Source organism: Sus scrofa, chromosome 2 (assembly GCF_054392235.1).
Source record: "Sus scrofa isolate SSC_HxYL_T2T_F1_AM1 chromosome 2, Sscrofa_HxYL_maternal_Yorkshire_Landrace_v2.0, whole genome shotgun sequence".
NCBI classification, from domain to species: Eukaryota; Metazoa; Chordata; class Mammalia; order Artiodactyla; family Suidae; genus Sus; species Sus scrofa.
Window position 1 is genome coordinate 134,932,514 of NC_139384.1, and position 21,371 is coordinate 134,953,884.

At 34.0% G+C, this 21,371-nt stretch overlaps 1 protein-coding gene and 1 long non-coding RNA gene across 6 annotated transcripts in view; one reads left to right on the plus strand and one right to left on the minus strand.

The window, feature by feature from the left end:
* The window catches only part of PRR16 (proline rich 16), a 264,562-nt gene that overhangs the window by 206,712 nt on the left and 36,479 nt on the right, over positions 1-21,371 (plus strand). The window lies entirely within an intron of this gene.
* The window catches only part of LOC110259454 (uncharacterized), a 64,289-nt gene that overhangs the window by 22,788 nt on the left and 20,130 nt on the right, over positions 1-21,371 (minus strand). For 2 of the 4 annotated variants that reach the window (XR_014838657.1, XR_002341865.2), the window contains exons 2-3: positions 21,179-21,268; positions 1,512-1,627 (exon numbers count right to left, since the gene is read on the minus strand). This is a non-coding gene — a long non-coding RNA (uncharacterized LOC110259454). The remainder of the gene's footprint in view (positions 1-1,511; positions 1,628-21,178; positions 21,269-21,371) is intronic. The other 2 variants (XR_014838656.1, XR_014838655.1) reach the window with 1 other exon arrangement.

Here is a 21,371-nt window from a genome sequence, read left to right on the forward strand (position 1 = left end):
TGTACATAAAATTTAAATACTGTAGTTTTCAGCTTATCAATGGGAATACTTTCTAAGAAATAATTTCTGAATTCCATATTGGTCATGTAAATGTATTTATTTTCCCTCTCATTAGGAAAATAATTATTATAAAAAGTTAGTAATTTAATAAAACATTGGTGTCAAATATATTTGAACGTACATGGATGTTTCAGTTTTCAACTTTTTAGAAATCCTGCAATTCCTATCAGTTTCAAGGAAGCAGTATTCTGCAAGTGATTTTTTTTTTCAATAGCATCATATAAATTGCTAGAAAAACTAACATCTTTTATAATGTGCATACTAAATAAATAAATTGGAAATCGCAGATCCTTGATCTACTAACTTGTTTTGTGGCAAATATAGTCACATGTTTAAATGGCCATCTCATAATTTATAGGATTCTAGAATAATATTTGGTATTTGATGTTTTGGCTGGTTAAATGATAGACTGATGACTTAGTCATTATTGCTCCAAAAATAGTGACAATATCATCAAATATTTAGGGGGCTTAGGTCTTCGTTTTTCATCTACTAAAGGTCTATGGCCATTTGAGCGAAAGCAAAGTTGTTGCCTGATCCACTTTTAAAATGTTTTTTATTAAAGTATAGTTGATTTACAATGATCTTTCAATTTCCAGCCATATGTGTGTGTGTGTGTGTGTGTGTGTGTGTGTGTGTGTGTGTGGATATACATAGATATACACATTATTTTTTTTATACTATCTTCCATCATTTTCTAAATCAAGAAACTGTGTACAGTTGCTTGTGCTATACTGTAGGACCCCATTGTCCATCTGTTAAATTTTTTTTCCCAGTCTTACTGGCACATTCTCTCTGGTATTTTGTATAGCCAGATGGTGTCTTTGTGTCTTTCAGCATTTCCATTGTAAAGTTACAATTTTTTCTTTGGAATTAATAATACTTCAAACTTAACTAATTTGTCCCTCTTGGATTTGGATCGTGTGTCCTGGTCAAAAAGACCATTTCAATTTGAATATTGTAAATAAATTCACACAGGAGTTCGCATTGCAGTTCAGTGGTTAACGAACATAAGCAGCATCCATGAGGATGGGGATTCGATCCCTGGCCTCGCTCAGCAGGCTAAGGATCTGGCATTGCCATGAGTTATGGTGTAGGTCGCAGATGTGGCTTGGGTCCCATGTTGTTGATGTGGCTGTGGCGTAGGCCAGTGGCTACAGCTCTGATTTGACCCCTAACCTGGGAACCTCTGTATGCCATGGATATGGCCCTAAAAAGATAAAAGACAAAAATAAATAAATAAATAAATAGATAAATAAATAAATAAAGTCTTTATTGGAAATACAACATTTTTCCTGCTGTACTTCACTACTGCTTTTACCATGAATCGATTGACACTAAGTGCATAGGTCTATTTCTGATCTCTGTATTCTCCTCCTTTGGTCCATTCTGTACCCCTATATCAATAACAAACTGTCTTTAAAAAAATTATTAGAGTACGGTTGACTTACAGTGTTGTGTTAGCTTCAACTGTACACGAAATGAATCAGTTATGGATATGCAGATGTCCATTCTTTTTCAGATTCTTTTCCCATATAGGCCATCACAGAGTATTGGGTAGATTGCCCTGTGGTATACAGAAGGTCCTTGTTACTTACTGATAGCATATATAGTAGTGTGGCTATGGCACGCCCAACCTCCCAATTTATCCCTCTCCCAACGTTTCCCCTTTGGTAACCATAAGTTTGGTTTCAAAATCATTGAGTCTGTTTTGTGAATAAGTTCTTTTATACAATGTTTAAATTAGCTTTTACAGATTAGTGATCTCATATGATATTTGTCTTTGACTGACTAACTTCACTTAATAGATTGATCGCTAGGTCCATCCATGTTGCTACAAATAGTGTTATTTAATTCATTTTTTGTGGCTGAGTAATATTTCATTGTAAACCTGTCAAAATCACAATAGTTCTGGTGTTCATATATGGTAGTGTTAAGTCTTTGGCTTCTGTACTAATCTTGCTTTGGATATTCTTAACCTTTTTTATTTCTTCATAAATTTTAGAATCAGTTTTCCCATATTCTCAAAAAAGACCCTTGGATTTTCAAGTAATTTTACTCAATATATAGTCAACGTGAGGAAGACTGACTTTTTTTTTAACCTTTTTAGGGATGCACCCATGGCATATGGAACTTTCCAGGCTAGGGGTTGAGTCGGAGCTGTAGCTGCTGGCCTTTACCACAGCCATAGCAGTGCTGGATCTGAGCCACATCTGTGACCTACATTATAGCTCATGGCCACACTGGATCCTTAAGCCATTGAGGGAGGCCAGGGATTGAATCTGTGTCCTAATGGATATGTTGGGTTCATTACTGCTGAGTAACGATGGGAAATTCCAAGACTGACACTTTTAATGTATAACATTTCAGCTCAAAACATAGTAATACCTCCATTTATTTTTTAAATTTCTTTCATAATATTGTGTAGTATTCTTTATAGAGGACTTTAAGGTTTTTCTTTAGACATACATTCCTCTACATCTGGTATGTTACGCCGCTAGTATAAATGGTATATTTTATTTATTTCTTATTTTCTAAAATCTAGAAATCTAGAAATACAATAGTTTTATGTTGATTAATTCAATGATTTTGCTAAAACTTATTTTCATAATTTTATATAGATTCTTTCATATTTTTACATATGCAATCATATCATCTGTGAATAATGAAAGTTTTGTTGCTTTCTTCCCCCCACATGACTTTTATTTTTTGTTATTATGAAATTTGGCCCTTAAGGACAATGTTGAAGAGTAGTATTGAGGCAGAATATTAACTCACTCACATAGTTAGTGTAGGAGCATGGGCTCTGATACATTCCTTTCATATGGATATTGATTAACATTTGTGGTTTAAGGGCTCCAGGCAGTAACACCTCCACAGGCCTTGTTTTATTATAGGAAATGCAAATTCCGCACAGATTTTGTTTACTGTAGGAAATGTGAATCTCTAGCCCACTCCTCAACTGATAAAAAAGGAATGAGAGGAATGGTCACTTAATCTAAGAAAAGAAAAGGACAAAGAACCCATAAAACTTACAGGGGACTTTTCCAACCCTAAAACCGCTATTGGGCAAGGACTGATAAAGGTAATTGAGCAAGACCAATTGGAGAAAACCACATCTTTCTGGACCCCACACTGGTACCCTCCCCACCTTTAAGAGATAAAAAAATCCCTAGAGAACAATAGGAAAGGGGGCCTCTTCACCCCCCTCCCAGCCTGTCCTGGTAGCTATTTGCTTTTCTTTAATAAAGACTTTGCTTGCTTGCTGCCTGTGTGTTCGCGGAGTTCATTCTTCAGCCTCCGTGAACCAAGAACCTGGATTCTGGTACCATCTTTCCGGTATCAGTATTTTGGGAAGTGTATCTGTCTTCTTCCAGATCTCAGAGGAAGAGTATTCAGTATTTTACTATTAAGTTTGATTTTTTTTTTTTCCCCTGGGGGTTTTAGATACTTATCAGACTTAAAAACTCCTCTCTCTCTCTGTCTTTCACTTTGTTTTCAGCAATCATTAAAGAGTGTTAAATATTTTCCAAGTGTATTTTATCCATCGGTTGAGATGATATTTTCCTCTCCTTAAATTAGTGTTCATCATAATGTCTTCATTTATTCTTTTACCTTAAGTTTTCTCAATCATATGTTTTAATGCATTTCTTTCAAACAACATATATTTTTGATATAATGAATGAGTTTTTGTTTATTGATGTAACACATATATTAGTTTCTGATTGTGTTATGTTGCCTGCTCTGTTTTTAATGCTTCTTCTATTTTCAACAGTTTATTATTTTTGTTTAATTTTTCTCATATCTGTCTGTTATAGTTTAGATATGTGTGTGTGTATGTGCCTATGTATATATCTGTGTATGCCTATTCTCCTTGAGGTAATTTAGAAATTTTATATATATTTTTTTTTTTTTTTGTTTTTTGTTTTTTTGCTTTTTAGGGCTGCATCTGCAGTGTATGGAAGCTCCCAGGCTAAGGGTCAAATCAGAGCTGCAGCTGCCTGACTACACCACGGCTGCAGCAACGTCTGTGACCTACACCACAGCTCACAGCAATGCCAGATTGTTAACCCACTGAGCAAAGCCAGAGATCGAAACTGCATCCTCATGGATATCAGTCAGGTTTGTAACCCAAGAGCCACAATGGGAACTCCCTATAATGTATTTTTTTAAAAAATCATCTGTTACATCAAAACTTTTAATACTCATAATAATATATATAGTACACATACATAATACATTTATATATAATATTCTAAGTTAAGACCCTTCATTTTTCAATGCCAGCTACCACTTGACCACTGTATTAGTTATGATTGATTTTCTGAAAAGTACCTTCCAGTCTGAGGAAAACAGGAAATTTGGAGCCACAACCGAAATTCATGTATACTTTTTCATGAAGCATATCTTAATAGGATTGTGAAGCATATCTTAATGGGATTTCTTGAACCAACTGGGAGCTAAATCTAGAACCTCCTAGTATTGTTGACTATTTTTTCTTAACTCCTTGGTAGTTACCTTTGACTGACTTCTTTCAACCTCCCTTAACAGTTTGTGACTTTCATTGTGCCTTAGAATCACCTGGGAAGTTTAAAGAACAATAGCTGGCCAGGTCCTAGTGCCAGAAATTTGGTTTTAATTTATCTGGGCAAGACTCTGATAGCAGTATTTTTATTTCATTATTTTAATTTTTTTTTAATTTTATTGAAATACACTTGACTTACAAAGTTGTGTTGATACCAGGCATACAGCAAAGTAAATCAGTTATACATATACATGTATCCATTCCTTTTCAGATTCTTTTCCCATATAGGTTATTACTCAGTATATTAGTGTTTTAAAAAAGCTCCAAAAGCATTGAAGATGCAGCCAGAGTTGAGAGACATTGTAACAGAAAATGAATCAGGAGGAATACTCATCTTTAGCAGCAATGGTAAGGGAATACTGGCTTAACATTACTACAATTCAAAATAAATGAAAGTAAATTGTCTCCCTTTCACTTGGACCCACGAGAGAAATTACTTTGATTTAAACTATTGTCCAACATCATTATTCAAAGATCACTCCCCCCCCCAGGGAGGGATAAAAGCAAGCTTTTCTTTGATATTAGGATGAAAATATTGAAATCTTATTTTTACAGTCAGCTCTATTGAGGCGAGTTACTTTATCCATTACCAAAATGTTAATTTCTTCATTGACTATTGAAGAGAGAGCTTGATTTCAGGTTTGCTTGAAATTTGCTATTCTTAGTAGAAAAATAAGTTAAATGTATATTGAAAATCTCATTTTTTTTTCAAAAAAGAAACCAAAAGACCTGCAGATTTTCCCTCTGAGATTGGATGTATGTACGGAATGTCTATAAGTTACATTTAATATTTAACTTACTGTGCTACCAGAAAATCTTAGTCATTCTTTGTGCATTCAAGTTCTTTTTTAAAATCTAATCAGTAAATTAATAATTCTTAGCAAATTTTTCTCTACTAAGAACCATTGCCATTTAGCAGACTAAATATATAGGATGTATTTTTAGCCAAGTTCTATCTCACCTGGATAGCTTCATCTTTTTGGAAATGCTTCCAGTCTTGATAGACCAGATTGTATCAGTGATCATATCAGTGAAAGGTTGTAGGGCTGCCGGAGGGAGATGCTGCTATAATAAAGGAACAGCATCACCTGTTAAGAAAACTCACCTAGAAGTCACCTAAATAGCCACACAGAGATGCATGTAGATATACAATCTATTATTAAATTCCTAGGTATTACTTACCCAAGAAATACAGCAAATTGAACCTATAGAATCAAGTACTTCTTGGAACTTAGGAATATTTTTACAGAAAGGAAGGAAGAAGGGAAGGAAGGAAAGAAGGAAAGAAAAAGAGGGAAAAAAGAAAAAAACAATTAGTTTACCAAACATTTCCTAAACTGATATTTGTAATTTGTTTTTCTCTATGGATTATTCGAGTGTACAAAAATATAGCTAAAATAGATATATTTAGTTTCAAGAAGTTAAAAAATTTACATTTGGTATAATCTATTCCCCATATTTTAAAAATTATGCTTTTTAAGAATTATACAAAGTTAATTTTTTATCAATTGTCATAATGTACTTTCTACTTATTGAATTCAGTAATTCAAAAATGTAAATGATCCCCACTGTCAAATCTCTATGTGGGGTACCATTAGTAAATATATTATTGAATGATTACAGTTTTAGGGTAGGTGGAATTATCAACCACCAATCAATAATGTTTGCCTTAAGGAGTAATATATTGAAATAGAAAAATAGATTTCTTCATCCATATATTTCTAATCAGTCATGTCAATTTCACAATATTTTCAGACTTTAGTGAAGCTGACAGTTTCAAAACAGTCAAGATTGATTGATGTGAACCTCCTTGAGCCAAATACTGGTGATTCTCTCCCAGGAGGTTATTTGTCTTAGTTTTGAAGCATGAATGCTGTGAAATATCATGTTTCTCTTAGGCCACTTTTCCTTGCATGTAAAATTCATTCTTTTGTGCATTAATTCATTCTTCCAACGTTTCATATGTGTCTAGTATATGCCAGAGACTATAGCAGTGAGTTTTAAAAAGTATCTGTCAATGTGGAGAATATGCAAAAATGAGAGAAATTGGTATTAATCCAATAATTAATCCAAAACTTTAATAATGCCGTGAGAGAAGAACACACATTCTTATGAAACATTGGAAGATGTCATTCAAGGTAGACTTTTGGGAAAGCTTGTGTGAGGAAATGCTCTTTGAGGTCATATCTAAGAATTGAAGAGTCCTTCATTTAGTAAATAACATATCAGGGAGATGAATGAAATGTGATAAATCCTTAAGGTAGAAGATGATACGCATGGGGAATTAAATGAACTGAAGGAAGGGACCTTCAGGAGCAAGGGAAAGAACTCCCATTGACTATGAGAGCGTATGGAGCAATCTAGAAATGCCAGAGTTAAAATTTACTTTTATTTAAGGGAAGTGATAGAAATGGAAGCAGAGTATGGTATTTTGTTGTCAACACTGCCTAAAATTAATTTTATAATTTTACGGTTTAAATAATTTTTATTTACAACAATATTTTAAAAAGTTTAGTATTTCTGTTCTGTGTGCCACTATCAAATGGCAACAGTGCTCCAAAGCCTTCATCACCAGAGGGCAAAGAGTATGATTTAACTACAGATATATTTAGAACATGTTTTTCTCCTTAAAAACATGAAAAAGTACATACACTTGTGCATTAGAGTTGAATCAATGTTAATTAAGTACATTTTCTTTAGAAAATGTTAGAAAAATTCTTAAGAATTTAAATTTGAAGATTTTACAAATCTTTTATATGATTGTGATAAATACAATCTAAGTGACCTTTAGAACATACATTGATTTAGATTTTATTTGACTTCATCTTGTTCATAGTAATTTGAAAACAAATGTTCTAGAAATTTGTATTGGCTTTCTGTTTAGTTGTCAAAATCTCTCCCTGTAATCCCTTATCATAACACTAAATCTGAAAACATCTCATATTGATCTCTATCTTAAATATTTTATAGACTCCAGGATGAACAATTAATATTTCAACCAATTACTTAAACTGCCAAGGAAAAACTAACTTTCAGAAATTAAAATATATGCTAGTCTTCAGTGTAAGGTAGGATTTAGAGAGAAAAAAAAAAACTTAAAAAAAAATTCTAATAGTATTTTTCTGTAAAGTTCACTGAATGGTGTAGTCTCCTGCTAAAGGTAATTTTAAGGTTCCTTTCTATTTAGGTGTTGGAAGGGCATTTGAAGATTTTACACACACATATTCCTTAGGCACTTTCTTTTGGTCTATTATGGTGTTAAGTGTTGGAAAGGAAGGGTATCTTGATTCCTTCCCTCGATTACAAGGAAAATACATTCACAGATTTTTAGGATTAGAGATCCTTAAAGGCTAACTGAAATGGAGCTATGAAAACAATGCACAGGTATGGAGGAGAGCAAGGTGGGTTTATTAACACTCATGGATTGTTTTTAATACTTTAGATAGGGGTAGAAAGTTGGATCAGACCTGACTGGCAGTGACAAATGCACCAGAAATTGAGTCAAGACCCAGGGTCTAGAATTGAGAATCAGAAAGTAACTTGTGGGGATTGGGGAAAGAAGCAGTGAAAACCTTCCCTGACTAAAGGAAGATGCATATTGAAAAGAAACATGAAATAAGGTTGACTAAGGGAAAGGTCAGATGAGAAGAAATTGGTAGTGTTCCTTGCAGAATGCGGTTTTATGCACATTAGAGATTTTTGGACAAGGTCGACAGGAAAGTGGAATAGGAAGAGTATCAGTTTGAAAAGTAAAGTTATAAAGTTGGTGTTGCATTTCCAGGGTTAAAGACTGTGTGTTTATGTACATGTGTATATGTGTATATATGTATATAAAGAATTGCAGTAGCCTATTTTATACTTGCAGTAGCTGAGTGATATACTCACAGCTGAGCTTTGAGAGGTAGTGTTTTATCATATTTATTAATTTAGGATCTAAGATTAAACCATTTGTGTTTAAATTCTGGCTCTTCCACTTAGTAGCTATGTGATAATAGGCAAGTAAACTTTATGTTTGATATGGTGAGCATTAATGAGTTATTATAAGTCAATGCCTAACAGCAATGCCTATGTAAATATTACATACTGATATTATTATTAAGCTGGCAGCACAGGTATGGAGGAGAGCAAGGTGTCTAAGTAAATAGATATAAATATATTTAAGAAAAGAAAAACAGTTATAATGGTATGAGCAAGAAAATGTAGTCATCTAAGGTAGTGACCTTGAGTTTGAAATATTGTGAAAGAAATAACCTGCTTTGACAACCAAATTTTCCTCCTAATTAGTAGGTACAATAGACAAATGACTTTTATTATCCATTTTCCTATGAAAGATATGGAACCAGTTTTTAAAGTGTCTTCTAGTCTTGACTTTTGAGGTTGGTTTATACTGAGAGCTTATAAGAGAGTGCTTATTTTCTAGGCTTAAAAAATTCCATTCTTAGAGTACAGAGAACATATCTCAGTAACAGAGTCTGTGGAATAGGCAATATGTTGGAGGCTTTATGATGGATAGTTGTTGTAATCTAAATGGAAGATAGAATCCATGAACTCACCATGAGGATGCTTGAGGTCACTTGCATCAAAGGTCAAGAGATGTTAAATTGATGATTTATAGAAAAAAATAATAGAAGAGGAAGCAGTGATCATGGGAGTCTAGAAACAATTCTCTAAAAGGTCATATCCATTTTAGCTCCCTTCTTTTGCATTATCAAAGAAATACAGATTGAAGACTTTTTTAGAGTTGCCCAAATTCTTTGTAGACAAGATAGAAATACATGCATTGGATGTACAGATTTCTAGCCGGAGCAGTAACTGGTTGAAATTGTTTGAAATTGCTTTCAAATGTTTGGTATGGAAGAGGGAGAATCATTGACTGAAGAGCTTTATGGGGTGGGATTCAAAGTGAAAGATGAAAGCTATAAATAAAGAAAAGTCTGCTGAATGTGAGAGAAACAAGTATAACAGAGCTGTTTCACGATGAAGTAGTGAGGCACCCTTTCACTACTTTGGGGGGTGATGAGTTCCCACAGCTGATTTTGTTTAAACAGAATGGAGAGCCCTGTATTAGCAAACCATGGATAGTGTGGCATGGATACTTGTTTTTGCCTGCACACCATATATTTCCCCCATATATTTGCACAGGAATAAAGTTTTCCTTTGAGGATAAGGTCTAAGAGGGGCTGTTAATAGAATGTCCTTTCCTTTCCTGGCTAAGTTGGTACCTTGATCCAAGTCAGTCAAAACCTCAGTAGAATTTGAGCTGCAAAAGGTGAGAACTTGAAATGAATGCAATAGAAACTGCCTAGTAGTTCCCTCAGCTGGGTATCCAGATGTGCTTTAGTATCTGTCCTTCTCAGGATATGGCTTTTCAGTGTTTATTCTAAGAGATACTTCACACTTTTCTAATCAACTCATAGCATTTCAAAACTATCCAGATTTGCTTTCTGTTGTTCTAAAGCACAGAATCCTGGTTAATACAGAGGTGTCAAGCTGTGCATTGGTGAATGATCTAAATCATTATTAAAATATCTTTTAAGTCCAGACTGCCTGAGATTTTCTGATGTAGAAAAGTCTTTGCCTCTTTTTAATAGAAAAGAAAACAGAGAAGTAGAAGAACTGGGAACATTTTGACACGTTGAAAAGTCCTAGCTACATTTTCTTGGAATTGTGAAATTATATGGAATTACATACTTTTGAGATTTTGATTTAGCTGAAGCTATCTCTTTGGTTCCAGTGTCCTAAAGTTATTCTGGGCTAGGTCTGTGACATTCTGATATATAGAAATGATTGAAAGACCTAACAGAGTGTTTCTGTGAAATCTGACATTATCTCTATCAATATCAGCTTTTATAAATGAGCAGTCACATTTAAACTGAAGGCCAGAGGGACCCTGTCACTCAAGAAAATAAAATAGAATTTACCAGTTTGAGGAGATTGAATTGATTCCCTGGACCACGTAGTGAAGGATTCCCTGAATTGGACAGGGAATTGGATATTGTCATGTTTCTTGATGTCAAATCTGTAAAGATGTTGTCTTCATGTATCTAAATATATCATCTTCATGGTTATTGGACATATGCAAATACAGTGTACTTCAGATAAGCAATCTGAAACAATCCATTCAGAGTTGCCTCTTTTACAGAATATGCCCTCAGCATCTTCTCTTTCTGTCCTCTGCTTGACTATACCACACTTAGTCCTTTAAGAGAAATATTCTACTATAAACCATTCTCTTGTCCATTTTGGTGCTCTTTAGTGATAGATCTTTAATTGTTTTAGTTGTCTTTCTAATATTTTCCTGTTAATTGGACCAATCAAATTTATATATATATAGTATTTTCTTAGAAGTTGTCTTTTTTTTTCAGATAATTATATGTCCTAACTTCTATTCTTTTGATCTCTCTTAAATCTTCAATTAATTATCATTTCTTATTCCAAGTGTGCACTGTTTTATTGTCTAATAAACTTAGGCTTCTAAATATCTTTCTGTTTTTTTTGCATTTTAAAATAAGCAGTCCTTGAATTTAGACATTCTGTTTGTGTATGTGTGTGTGTGTGTGTGTGCGCGCACAAGCATATGTGTGGCTTTTGATTTTGATTTTGTTATTCTCAGATTTTTTACTTCATTTTCATTTAAGTTTCTTATGGTTTACTTAGTTGCTTTACCCCTAACTTACTATTTTACCATTTATTCTTTTCTTATTTTATAACTAAAGGTCTTGTGGTCATAATTTTTTTTTCTGAGTACAGATTTCACTGTGCTTTATTAGCATTGTCATAAATTTTTCTATTTCTCCCTGATTTTTAAACAATCTATAAATTTACTTTAATTTCACCTTTAAGCTAAATTTTGTGAGTATATTTCCTAACTCCTCAAAAGTTCATCTTAAAGATTATTTATAAATTCTTATTTTTTAATTTTCTATTTATCTGAAAATATGAAAGGTACCCATTTCTATTTAAAATTTTAAAAATTTTGATGGTAAAGTACATGACATATATTTGTAAGGCTTTTATAAGAGCAATGCACTTTTTCCATTTGATAGACAGATTTCTCCCTCTTTCTTTTTCTCCGTAGGCTTGTTGTTTGTATTATACACTTCCTGCATGCAATTTGTTTTTCCTACTATATCTACCCAATTCTGAAAAATTGAGGCTTATCCCACATTGGGACTTATCTTTGAATTCTCTTAATAGTGTCTTTAAAGAGCAGATGTGGAGTTCCCATCATGGCTCAGCAGAAACAAATCTGACTAGCATCCATGAGGATGCAGGTTTGATCCATGGCCTTGCTAAGTGGGTTAAGGACCAGCGTTACCATGAGCTCCAGAGTAGTGTAGCTGTGAGCTACCATGTAGGTTGCAGACTCGGCTAAGGTGTAGCATTGCTGTGGCTGTGGTGTGGGCCAGCAGCTACAGCTCAGATTTGACCCCTAGCTTGGGAACCTCCATATGCTGCAGGTGCAGTCCTAAAAAGACAAAAATAAAAAAATAATATTTTAGTCCTATTTAGCATTTTTTTATGAATGTGTTTTGGTATATACCTAAGAATTCTTTGTTTAACCCAAGGTCACAAGAGTTTTAACCTGTGATTTCCTGTGAAAGATTTGTAGTTTTAGACTTTACAGTTAGATCTATAATCCATTTTAAATTGTTTTTAAATGATGCAATATATGAATTGAAGTTTGATATCCAAATGTTCCAACACTACTGAGAAAGGATATCCTTTGCACCTTCATGGGAAACCGGTTATCCATATGTGGGTCTATTTTTGCACTCTTTTTTTGTTTGTTTCACTGATTTATTTATTTATATTTACATAAATACTACACTGCTTTGATTACAGTAGCTTTATAATAAGTCTTGAAATAAAGTGGAGTTAGTCGTCCAACTTTGTACTCTTTTTTTTTCAAAAAATTTTTTAGGATATTCTAGGTCTATATGAATTTGAGGAAAAGTTTTTCAACTTCTCCAAAAATGCCTATTTTTGATTTTGATTGGAGTTGCATTGAATTTACAGGTCATTTTGGTCCGAGTTTACTTTTAAACACGAGTCTTCCAACTCACGAAAATGGTATATTATTCTATTTATTAGGTCTCTTAAAATTTGCCTCATGACTATTTCATAGTTTTTTGTCTGCAAATCCTGCACTTATTTTCTAAGATTTATACCTAAGTGCTTATGCTTTTTGAATGCCTTTGTAAATGGCCTTTTTTTTTTTTTTGCTTTCTAGGGCCACACCTGAGGCATATGGCAGTTCCCAGGCTAAGGGTTTAAGGGTTAAATTGGAGCTACAGCTGCCAGACTACAACAAAGCCACAGCAACACAGGATCTGAGTCGTGTCTGCAACCTATTCCACAGCTCACAGCAACACCAGATCCTTAATCCACTGATCGAAGCCAGGGAATGAACCTGCATCTACATGGATCCTAGTCAGATAAGTGCTGATCCGTGAAGGAAACTCCTAAGTGAATTTTTAAAACAATCTTTATGCTTTCTGAGCAATTTTAGGTTCAGAGTAAAATTATAAGGACGGTACAGAGATTTCCCACATGTCCCACTCCCACATCTGCATAACTCACCTTTATTATCAACACATTTGTTACAACTGATGAACCTACATCAACATCATAATCACCCTAAGTCCATAGTTGACCTTAAGGTTCACTCTTGGTGTTGTTCATTCTATGAGTTTGGATATATGTGTACTATGTATTCATTTTTACGGTATCATACAGAGTATTTTCACTGCACCCAAAATCTTATTATTCTTTCCTCCTCTACAACCCCTGCCAACCACTGATCTTTTTACTGTCTCCATAGTTGTCCATGCCTTTTCTAGAAGACAGTATAGTTGGAATCATACAGTATGTACACCTTTCAGATTGACCTCTTGGTAATATGCATTTAAGATTCGTCCACGTCTTTTACTGTCAGTAGCTTACATATTTTTAGCAGTGGATAATATTCCACTCTCTCGTTGTACCACAGTCTATTTATCTTTTGACCTATTGAAGGACATCTTGTGGGCTTCCATGTTTTGGCAATTGTGAACAAAGCTGTTATAAAATTCCGTGTGTAGGTTGTTTTTTCTTTCTTTCTTTTTTTTTTTTTTTTTTTGTATATGTAAGTTTTCAACTCTGTTGGGTAAATACTAAGGAGAAAAATTGCTGGATCAAATGGTAATAGTATATTTAGTTTCATAAGAAACCACCAAATTGTCTTCCAAAGTATCTGTACCATTTTCTAATGCCCATGAACAAAGTATGAGAGTTCCCATTGCACCATAGTCACCAGTATTTGGTATCAATGTTCTGGATTTTGATTTTGGCCATTCCAAGAATTGTGTAATTGTATCCCGTTGTTTTAATTTGCATTTCCCTGATGACATATGGTATGGGACATCTTTTCAAATGCTCATTTTCCATCTGTATACCTTCTCTGGTGAAGTTTTTGTAAAGGTCTTTGATCTTTTTTTTTTTTTTTTTTTTTTTTTTTTTTTTTTTTGCTTTTTAGGGCCATACTCACTGGATAAGGAGGTTCCCAGGCTAGGGGTTGAATCAGAGCTACTGCCTGTGCCACTGCTGCAGCAATGCCAGATCTGAGCTGTGTCTGTGACTTACACCACAGCTCATTGCAATGCCAGACCCTTAACCCACTGAGTGACACCAGGGATTGAACCTGCATCCTCATGGATCCTAGTTGGGTTTTCTAACCATTAAGCCACAATGGGAACTCCCTTTGGTCCTTTTTTTTTTTTTTTTTTTTTCTGTCTTTTTGTCCTTTTAGGGCCACACCCACGGCACATGGAGATTCCCAGGCTAAGGGTCTAATCGGAGCTGTAGCTGCTGGAGCCACAGCAATGTCAGATCTGAGGTGTGTCTGCGAACTACACCACAGCTCGCAGAGATACCAGATCCTTAACCCACTGAGCGAGGCCATGGGTTGAACCTGCAACCTCATGGTTACTAGTCAGATTCATTTCCACTGTGCCATGAGGGGAACTCCTGGTCCATTTTTAAATTAAGTTATTTGTTTTCTTATGGTTGAATTTTAAGAGTTTGTGTATTTTAGAAAAGAGTCCTTTGGCAGATGTATCTTTTATAAATATTTTCACCCAATCTATGTGTTGTCTTTTCAATCTCTTGACATTGTCTTTTGTAGAGCAAAAATTTTTAATTTTAATGAGGTCCATCTTTTCAGTTATTTCTTTGATGGATTGTGTTGTTGGTGTTTTATCTCAGGAGTCATCTCTAAAATGTTTTTTTTTTTTTGTTTTAATTTCAAATTCTAGCTGATCGGTATTGATATTTAGGAACATTACTGAAAATTATAGGCTAACTTTGTATCCTGAAAACATGGTAAACTCACGAATTAGTTGTAACAGCTTTTGTGTAGATTATTATGAATTTTCTACCAACTTTTGCTTCATCTTTAATTACAAGCAGGCTTATGTTTTCCTTTGCAATTGGTTTTTTTTTTATTACTTTTTATTGTGCTATCTAGAACTTCTAGTACAACATTGAACAGAGGCAGTTAAAAAGAAGACAATTAGATATAATGTTACCTGCAACTTATTATCTGTTTGTCCTTTATCTTTTTTTGTTCATGTCGACTATTAGGTTTAGAAAGACTTTGTATTTCTAATTGGCTAAGATTTTTAAAAATCATAAACGCATGTTAAATTTTGTCAAGCACTTTCCGCATCTATTGGGATATTCATATAGCTTTTCTTATTTAGTATGTGAATATGATAAATATTGATTTATTTTTGAATGTCGATTTTGCCTTAGATTCTTGGCGTGAGCCTCAATTGTTCAGATATATCATCATTGTTAGATAATGTTGGATATGGTTTGAGATTATTTGTTAAGAATTTGTCTCATTATAGGCCAAGAGGCCTGTAATGAAAGACAGTTATCTGGTTTTGTTATTAAGGTAAAGCTGGCTTCATTAAATGGGTTTAGAAGTGTTCCTATTTCTTCAATTTTGGGGGAGGATACTGTGTTGAATTAGTATTATATTTTCCTTCGATGTTTGCTCAAATTCACCCATTGGCAGATGAATCAGTCAGGAAGATGTGGTACATATATGTAACAGAATATTATTTAGCCATAAAAAGAATGAAATAATGCTATTTGCAGCAACATGAATGGACATAGGGATTAACGTATTTAGTGAAATAAGTCAGACAAAGACAAATATCATATGATATCATTTGTATGTGGAATCTAAAAAAAATGATATGATAGAAATGAACTTATATAAAAAACAGAAATAGGTCCACAGGCAAAGAAAATAAATCTAGGATTACCAAAGGGGAAGGGGATGTGGTGAAAATTAGGAGCTTGGGAATTAATATAAATACGTGAATATAAATAAAATAGATAACCAGCAAGGACCTATTGTATATCACAGGGAATTATGCTCAATATTTTGTAATAATCTATAAGGGAACAGACACTGATAAAGAATGTTTTATATATATGTGTACACACAACATTGTAAATCAACTATAATTTTTAAAAATTCAACTAATTAAAAAAAATTCACCAGGGAAACCATATGGGCCAGTTTTTCTTTGTAAACTTAGGCGTTGGCTGCTTCTCCCCGCTTGCAGCCGGTACCATGGGTAAAGCTTCTGTAGACATTCTTGACCTTCCTTGGTGACTCTCTATAGGAAAAGCAAGTTGGAGTGTTGTTGCAAGTTGTTGCCTATGTCTGCAGCCCCAGGAAGCTCACACTCTCCTGTCAACCTACACTCAGTCTTTAGGAACTTGTTAAAAAATGTTAGCTTGATCTTTTTACTGGCTTGTGTGTTATTTGGCGGCATCTGTTCCAGCTATGCAAGGCCTTGTTTCTTCCTGCAGGTATCCATCACCCTCTAGATTTCAGGATAGTTTATTTGCTCTGTGGTTTCAATTGTTTGATGATTTAAAGAAAAGTATTTTATTTTCAGTTTGTCAGTTTTTCCTTGCTATAATAGGATCCAGGTTCTTTCTAGCTCTGAACTGAATTTTTTTCACATATCTAGGCTGAAACTGGAAACTCAATAGTGTTTTCACTTAATTGAAAAATCATCAGAACACCAAAATATTTTTTGAATCACACAACTACAAAATGTATTTTATTTGGCGTAAGTGTCTTAGTACAAAATATTTCTTAGAGGCATTATTTACTGATGTTTTCTGAATTAAGGAACATATCTATATTCATGTTTGCTTAATTTAAATTTTTCAAAATTGCATAGTGGCTGATCTATGGATACTTATATATATTTTATACCTAAATACAGAAAATTAAAGTTGTACAAAGCTAGTTAGAGAATTAAAATGAAGAAAAGCAAAAAAAAGTTAACTTGAAATTAAATGAGACATTTTTTATATTAGAAATTTCATAATCTGGCTGTTACATAAATTATTTTCCAACTATGCTTGAGGAAAATTGTTGATGTTGCTTGAGCTTTAAAATATGGGTTATTATTTTGTGGCAATTAAAATTACATTCCAAAAATAAATAAATAAAATATGGGTTATTCAGTATTCTAGAATATTATAGCCAGATGCAAGCCTTTTAATTTTTTTGTTTTTGCATTGTTGATTACTATTTATAATAAAGTACTATCAGATTTTTTGTCTGACATTTGAAGCAATAAAAACACAAAAGTCACAGCTTTCTTGCCCAATGGCAGAGTCATTTGTGAAGTTCTTATTGTGAAGAGTCTGAAGAGGCAACATACTGCTATTTAATGTTCAATAACACTGTAATTATAACTTTATTATATTGAAAAATTATTTTCAATCAGTTTTAACACAAGATTTGAACTTGAATGTGAATTATTACAGCTGATATGTAGAGAAATTAGGAAAGTAATGAAATAACTCAGGAATTTATAGTCTGTGTGATCATGTATTTATTTTAGGTTTGTCAACCTCTGAACTAAAATTCTCATTAAGCATTTCCTATCTTTGCATTGAAACCTGACAAGAATGCCATTGACTTCTTCTATAATACAAAATAATTAATTCCCAAGAACATATTTATGTTTTTAATTAATAAATGTATTTTCTAATAGCAAGGATAGGTAGAAAGAGCTCTGTATGGTATCACCAAAACATGTTTAAAGAAAGAAGTTGCATATGCAGTATTTCCCTTATGAATATTCTTTCCTGTGGGAAATAAATTGTGGAAAAGTACCAGAGAGCATTTTCATGTTGAAATTTTCCAAGGTTAAATTTCAAATCAAATTTACTTCTATATATAGACTTTTTTTGAAAAAGATCACTGAGAAATTTTCCTATTTAACCACTCCCTCCATTTGAACCCAGAGAATGCATCTAAATTAACATGGTTCATAAACTGAGTCTTTTAAAAATTCATTTTGTTTGAAAATATTGGTTTACAGCAAATCATTCAACAGCATGGTTTTATTTAGCTAAATATATTGTGGGAATTTGAAACAAATCTGAAACCAATCACCTACATGGTAAAAGAGCTTCTTGGGAAAATACATTTAGCATTAACCATTTGATTTTTTTTTCCAAAGTCAATAAAGATCAGATAAGGCAGATTTTTGATTCACCCTGATATATAATACAAACCTAGTTACAGACACCATAGTATTCAAGGCTACTCACCCTTTAAACTTTTCCTCATATTTGATGACACTTTGTTTATTTTAATTTTGCAACAAAAAACTGCCTCTCAGGATTTCCCATTGTGGTGCAGTGGAAATGAATCCCACTAGAATTCATGAGGATGTGGGTTTGATCCCTGGTCTCACTCAGTGGGTTGGGGATCTGGCATTGCTGTGAGCTATGGTGTGGGTCTCAGACGGACTTGGATCTGGCATTGCTGTGGCTATGGTGTAGGCTGGCAGCTATAGCTCTGATTTGACCCCTAGCCTGAGAACTTCCTTATGCCACAGGTGCAGCCCTAAAAAGCAAATAAATAAATAAATAAATAAAAATTGCCTCTCAAACAATAAAAGCAAGAAAATAAGTAAAATATTCTTGATTTAAATGCTCCAAATATGAATATACACTCTCTCTCTCTGATGTCAAAGGTTTTTGACAGCATTAAAAAAAAAAAAAGCATCAGGGTGTTCCCACTGTGGCACAGTATGTTAATGATCTGGTTGTCTCTACGGAGGTGCTTGTTCAATCCCAGGCCCGGTGCAATGGGTTAAGGATCCCATGTTGCTGCAGCTGTGGCATAGGATGAATTTGATCCCTGGCCTAGGAACTTCCAAATGTTGTGGTTGTGCCGCTCCCCTGCCCCCCTCCCCCCAAAAAGAAGAATCATGTGAATGATCATTTGTGATTACTAATCTCTCTTTACTATTGGGACACTCTCTTTTTAGGGAATGGTAAGTGGAATGCTTTAGTATCCTACATTAAAATAGACTGAGCAAGTGGATGTTCATTCATTCATTCATCCATTCAGTATACTTGTGTTGCTTCCTCAGAATTTTGGGATGTTTAAATCTAGTCCTCTCTTTATTTAGGTAGTTCATGGATTTCTTCTTTATTTTCAAAATTGTTCAGTATTATGTTAGGAAGAATTGAATCTTCCTGAAGAAGCTTAGAATATTTTAATTGATTTATAAAAATTAACCCTGATCCTATTATACTGTTCTGATTATAATAGTCATATATCATTTAAGATTTTGTTGTTGTAGAAATATGCTTAAGAAACTCAATTCCACTTTGGGCGTGTGAAGAACTTCCTACTCTGGGAAAAATATTAGACAAGATAAGACCCCTGTAATGAAAGTTATAAATATATTTCAGATTAGATCTGGAAACCCATGATAGGGCACAAGTGAATAGATAGCAGTGGAAATAATGTGGGGCTGATCAAAGAATGCAAACAAGATAGAATGACAGATAAATCTTGCTTCATGGCCTGTGTTCTATCTTTTCTATCTTAGATTGAAATGTTAAAAGGGACAATGAGGTTCTATATATTTGTGCATTAGAACCATTTTTGCATCTTGCTCTATCTTTGCTCTGACTAGACTTGTTTATGATTAGATTAAATTAACTTCGTGAGATAGAAAAAAAAGAACCTAAACTTTCCTTTAAAAAATTCCTGTGGAAAGTGATACAAGTTTATGAGACTAACACTTAGCAATTTTTACATTCCTAGACTATGTTACAAGTAGGATGTAACCAACTCAACTGCCCAAGGTCATGGATATGTGATTTCTCCTATACCTCATTCAGAAGTTTAAAGGGCAGTATTTGGTTACAAGCTTCTGCATATTTGTGGGCTTTATGAATCACTCTCACTCAAGTAGCAAAAATGCTCATTGTGCTAAAACTGTGTTCAACTCAAAGTAGTCAATGGAAAGTAGCAAGTAGAAAATGAAGGAAAAGGGAAGTAAGAAGTTTTATAATGGGTATTTATATAGTTTCTCAGAGAGAGAACTAGCAAAATGATGCTAAAAAGAATCAGATTACAAAGAAAGTCTTTTTTTTTCATTCCTAGAATGTTATAAAGATAAATGAAGATAAACTTGTGGAGAATGAAGGTGAAAATACTAAGCACCTTTATTCTTTTCTCGCAAAGAAATGAGGAAACATTGATGATTTTCAGCAGAGAAGTAATGGGATAAAAGGGCATTTATGCGTGATTTGTAGGAGGTCAGTCTGATGTGCAAGATAGATTTGGAAATGGAAACTCAGAAGGTTTTAGGAAAAATGAGTCAAATGAATCAAATGCTCTAAAAGAAGTCCAGGAGCATAGAAAATAAGAAATGACCTTTCACTGACTGTATCAGTCATTATCAGTCACCTACCTGTATAATTTCATTACAATGGTATGGTTGGAAATAAGGCCATAGACGGTTAAAAGTTCTCATGTATATTGCAAGTAATATGTTAATATCAAAGTAGGAAAAAAAAAAACAGATATGTAACTATGCCAAGAATAGAAAGAAAATGTCCCTTTTTGTTGAGGCTTGCCAGAAGGACATCAGTTTTGTTGGGATAAACTTAGAAATCTTTTTTTTTGGTATTTTTAGGGCCACACTCACGGCATATTGAGATTCCCAGGCTAGGGGTCCAACTGGAGCTCTTGCTGCCGGCTTACACCACAGCCACAGCAACACCAGATCTGAGCCACATCTGCGACCTACACCACAGCTCACAGTAATGCCAGATCCTTAACCCACTGAGCGAGGCCAGGGATTGAACCCACAACCCCATGGTTCCTAGTTGGATTTGTTTCTGAGGCGCCATGATGGGAACTCCTAAACTTAGAAATCTTTAATTAATAATAGTATCTTAGAAAGTTAAAGGATAAAGAGTGGTAAGTGTTCTATTTATCACTGTGATGATATTTTTTTAAAAAATATAATATTAAAAAATCACCTTTGGAACTTTGGGTTAGAATTCAGACTAGCACGATATTGATGATAATGGTAATGGTGATAACGGAGATCTGGGGAACACTTTTGTGAAGCTACTAATACGCCAATCATGCCAAATCCTGCTATATATATTGCCTCATTTAATTCTCACACCTACCATAGGAGGTGTTGCAGGAGAATGGGGTGAGAGATCGCAGATTCTGGCCAAGTTCCTGGAACTGGCTACCGAGTAAGGATCCAGGGCTTCCTGCAGGAAAGAATTCAGGATTGAGCTATGGTAAAGTGAAAGGGAGGTTTTATTTTAGGGAAAAACACATTCTATAGACAGAATGCAGTCTAACTCAGAAGGC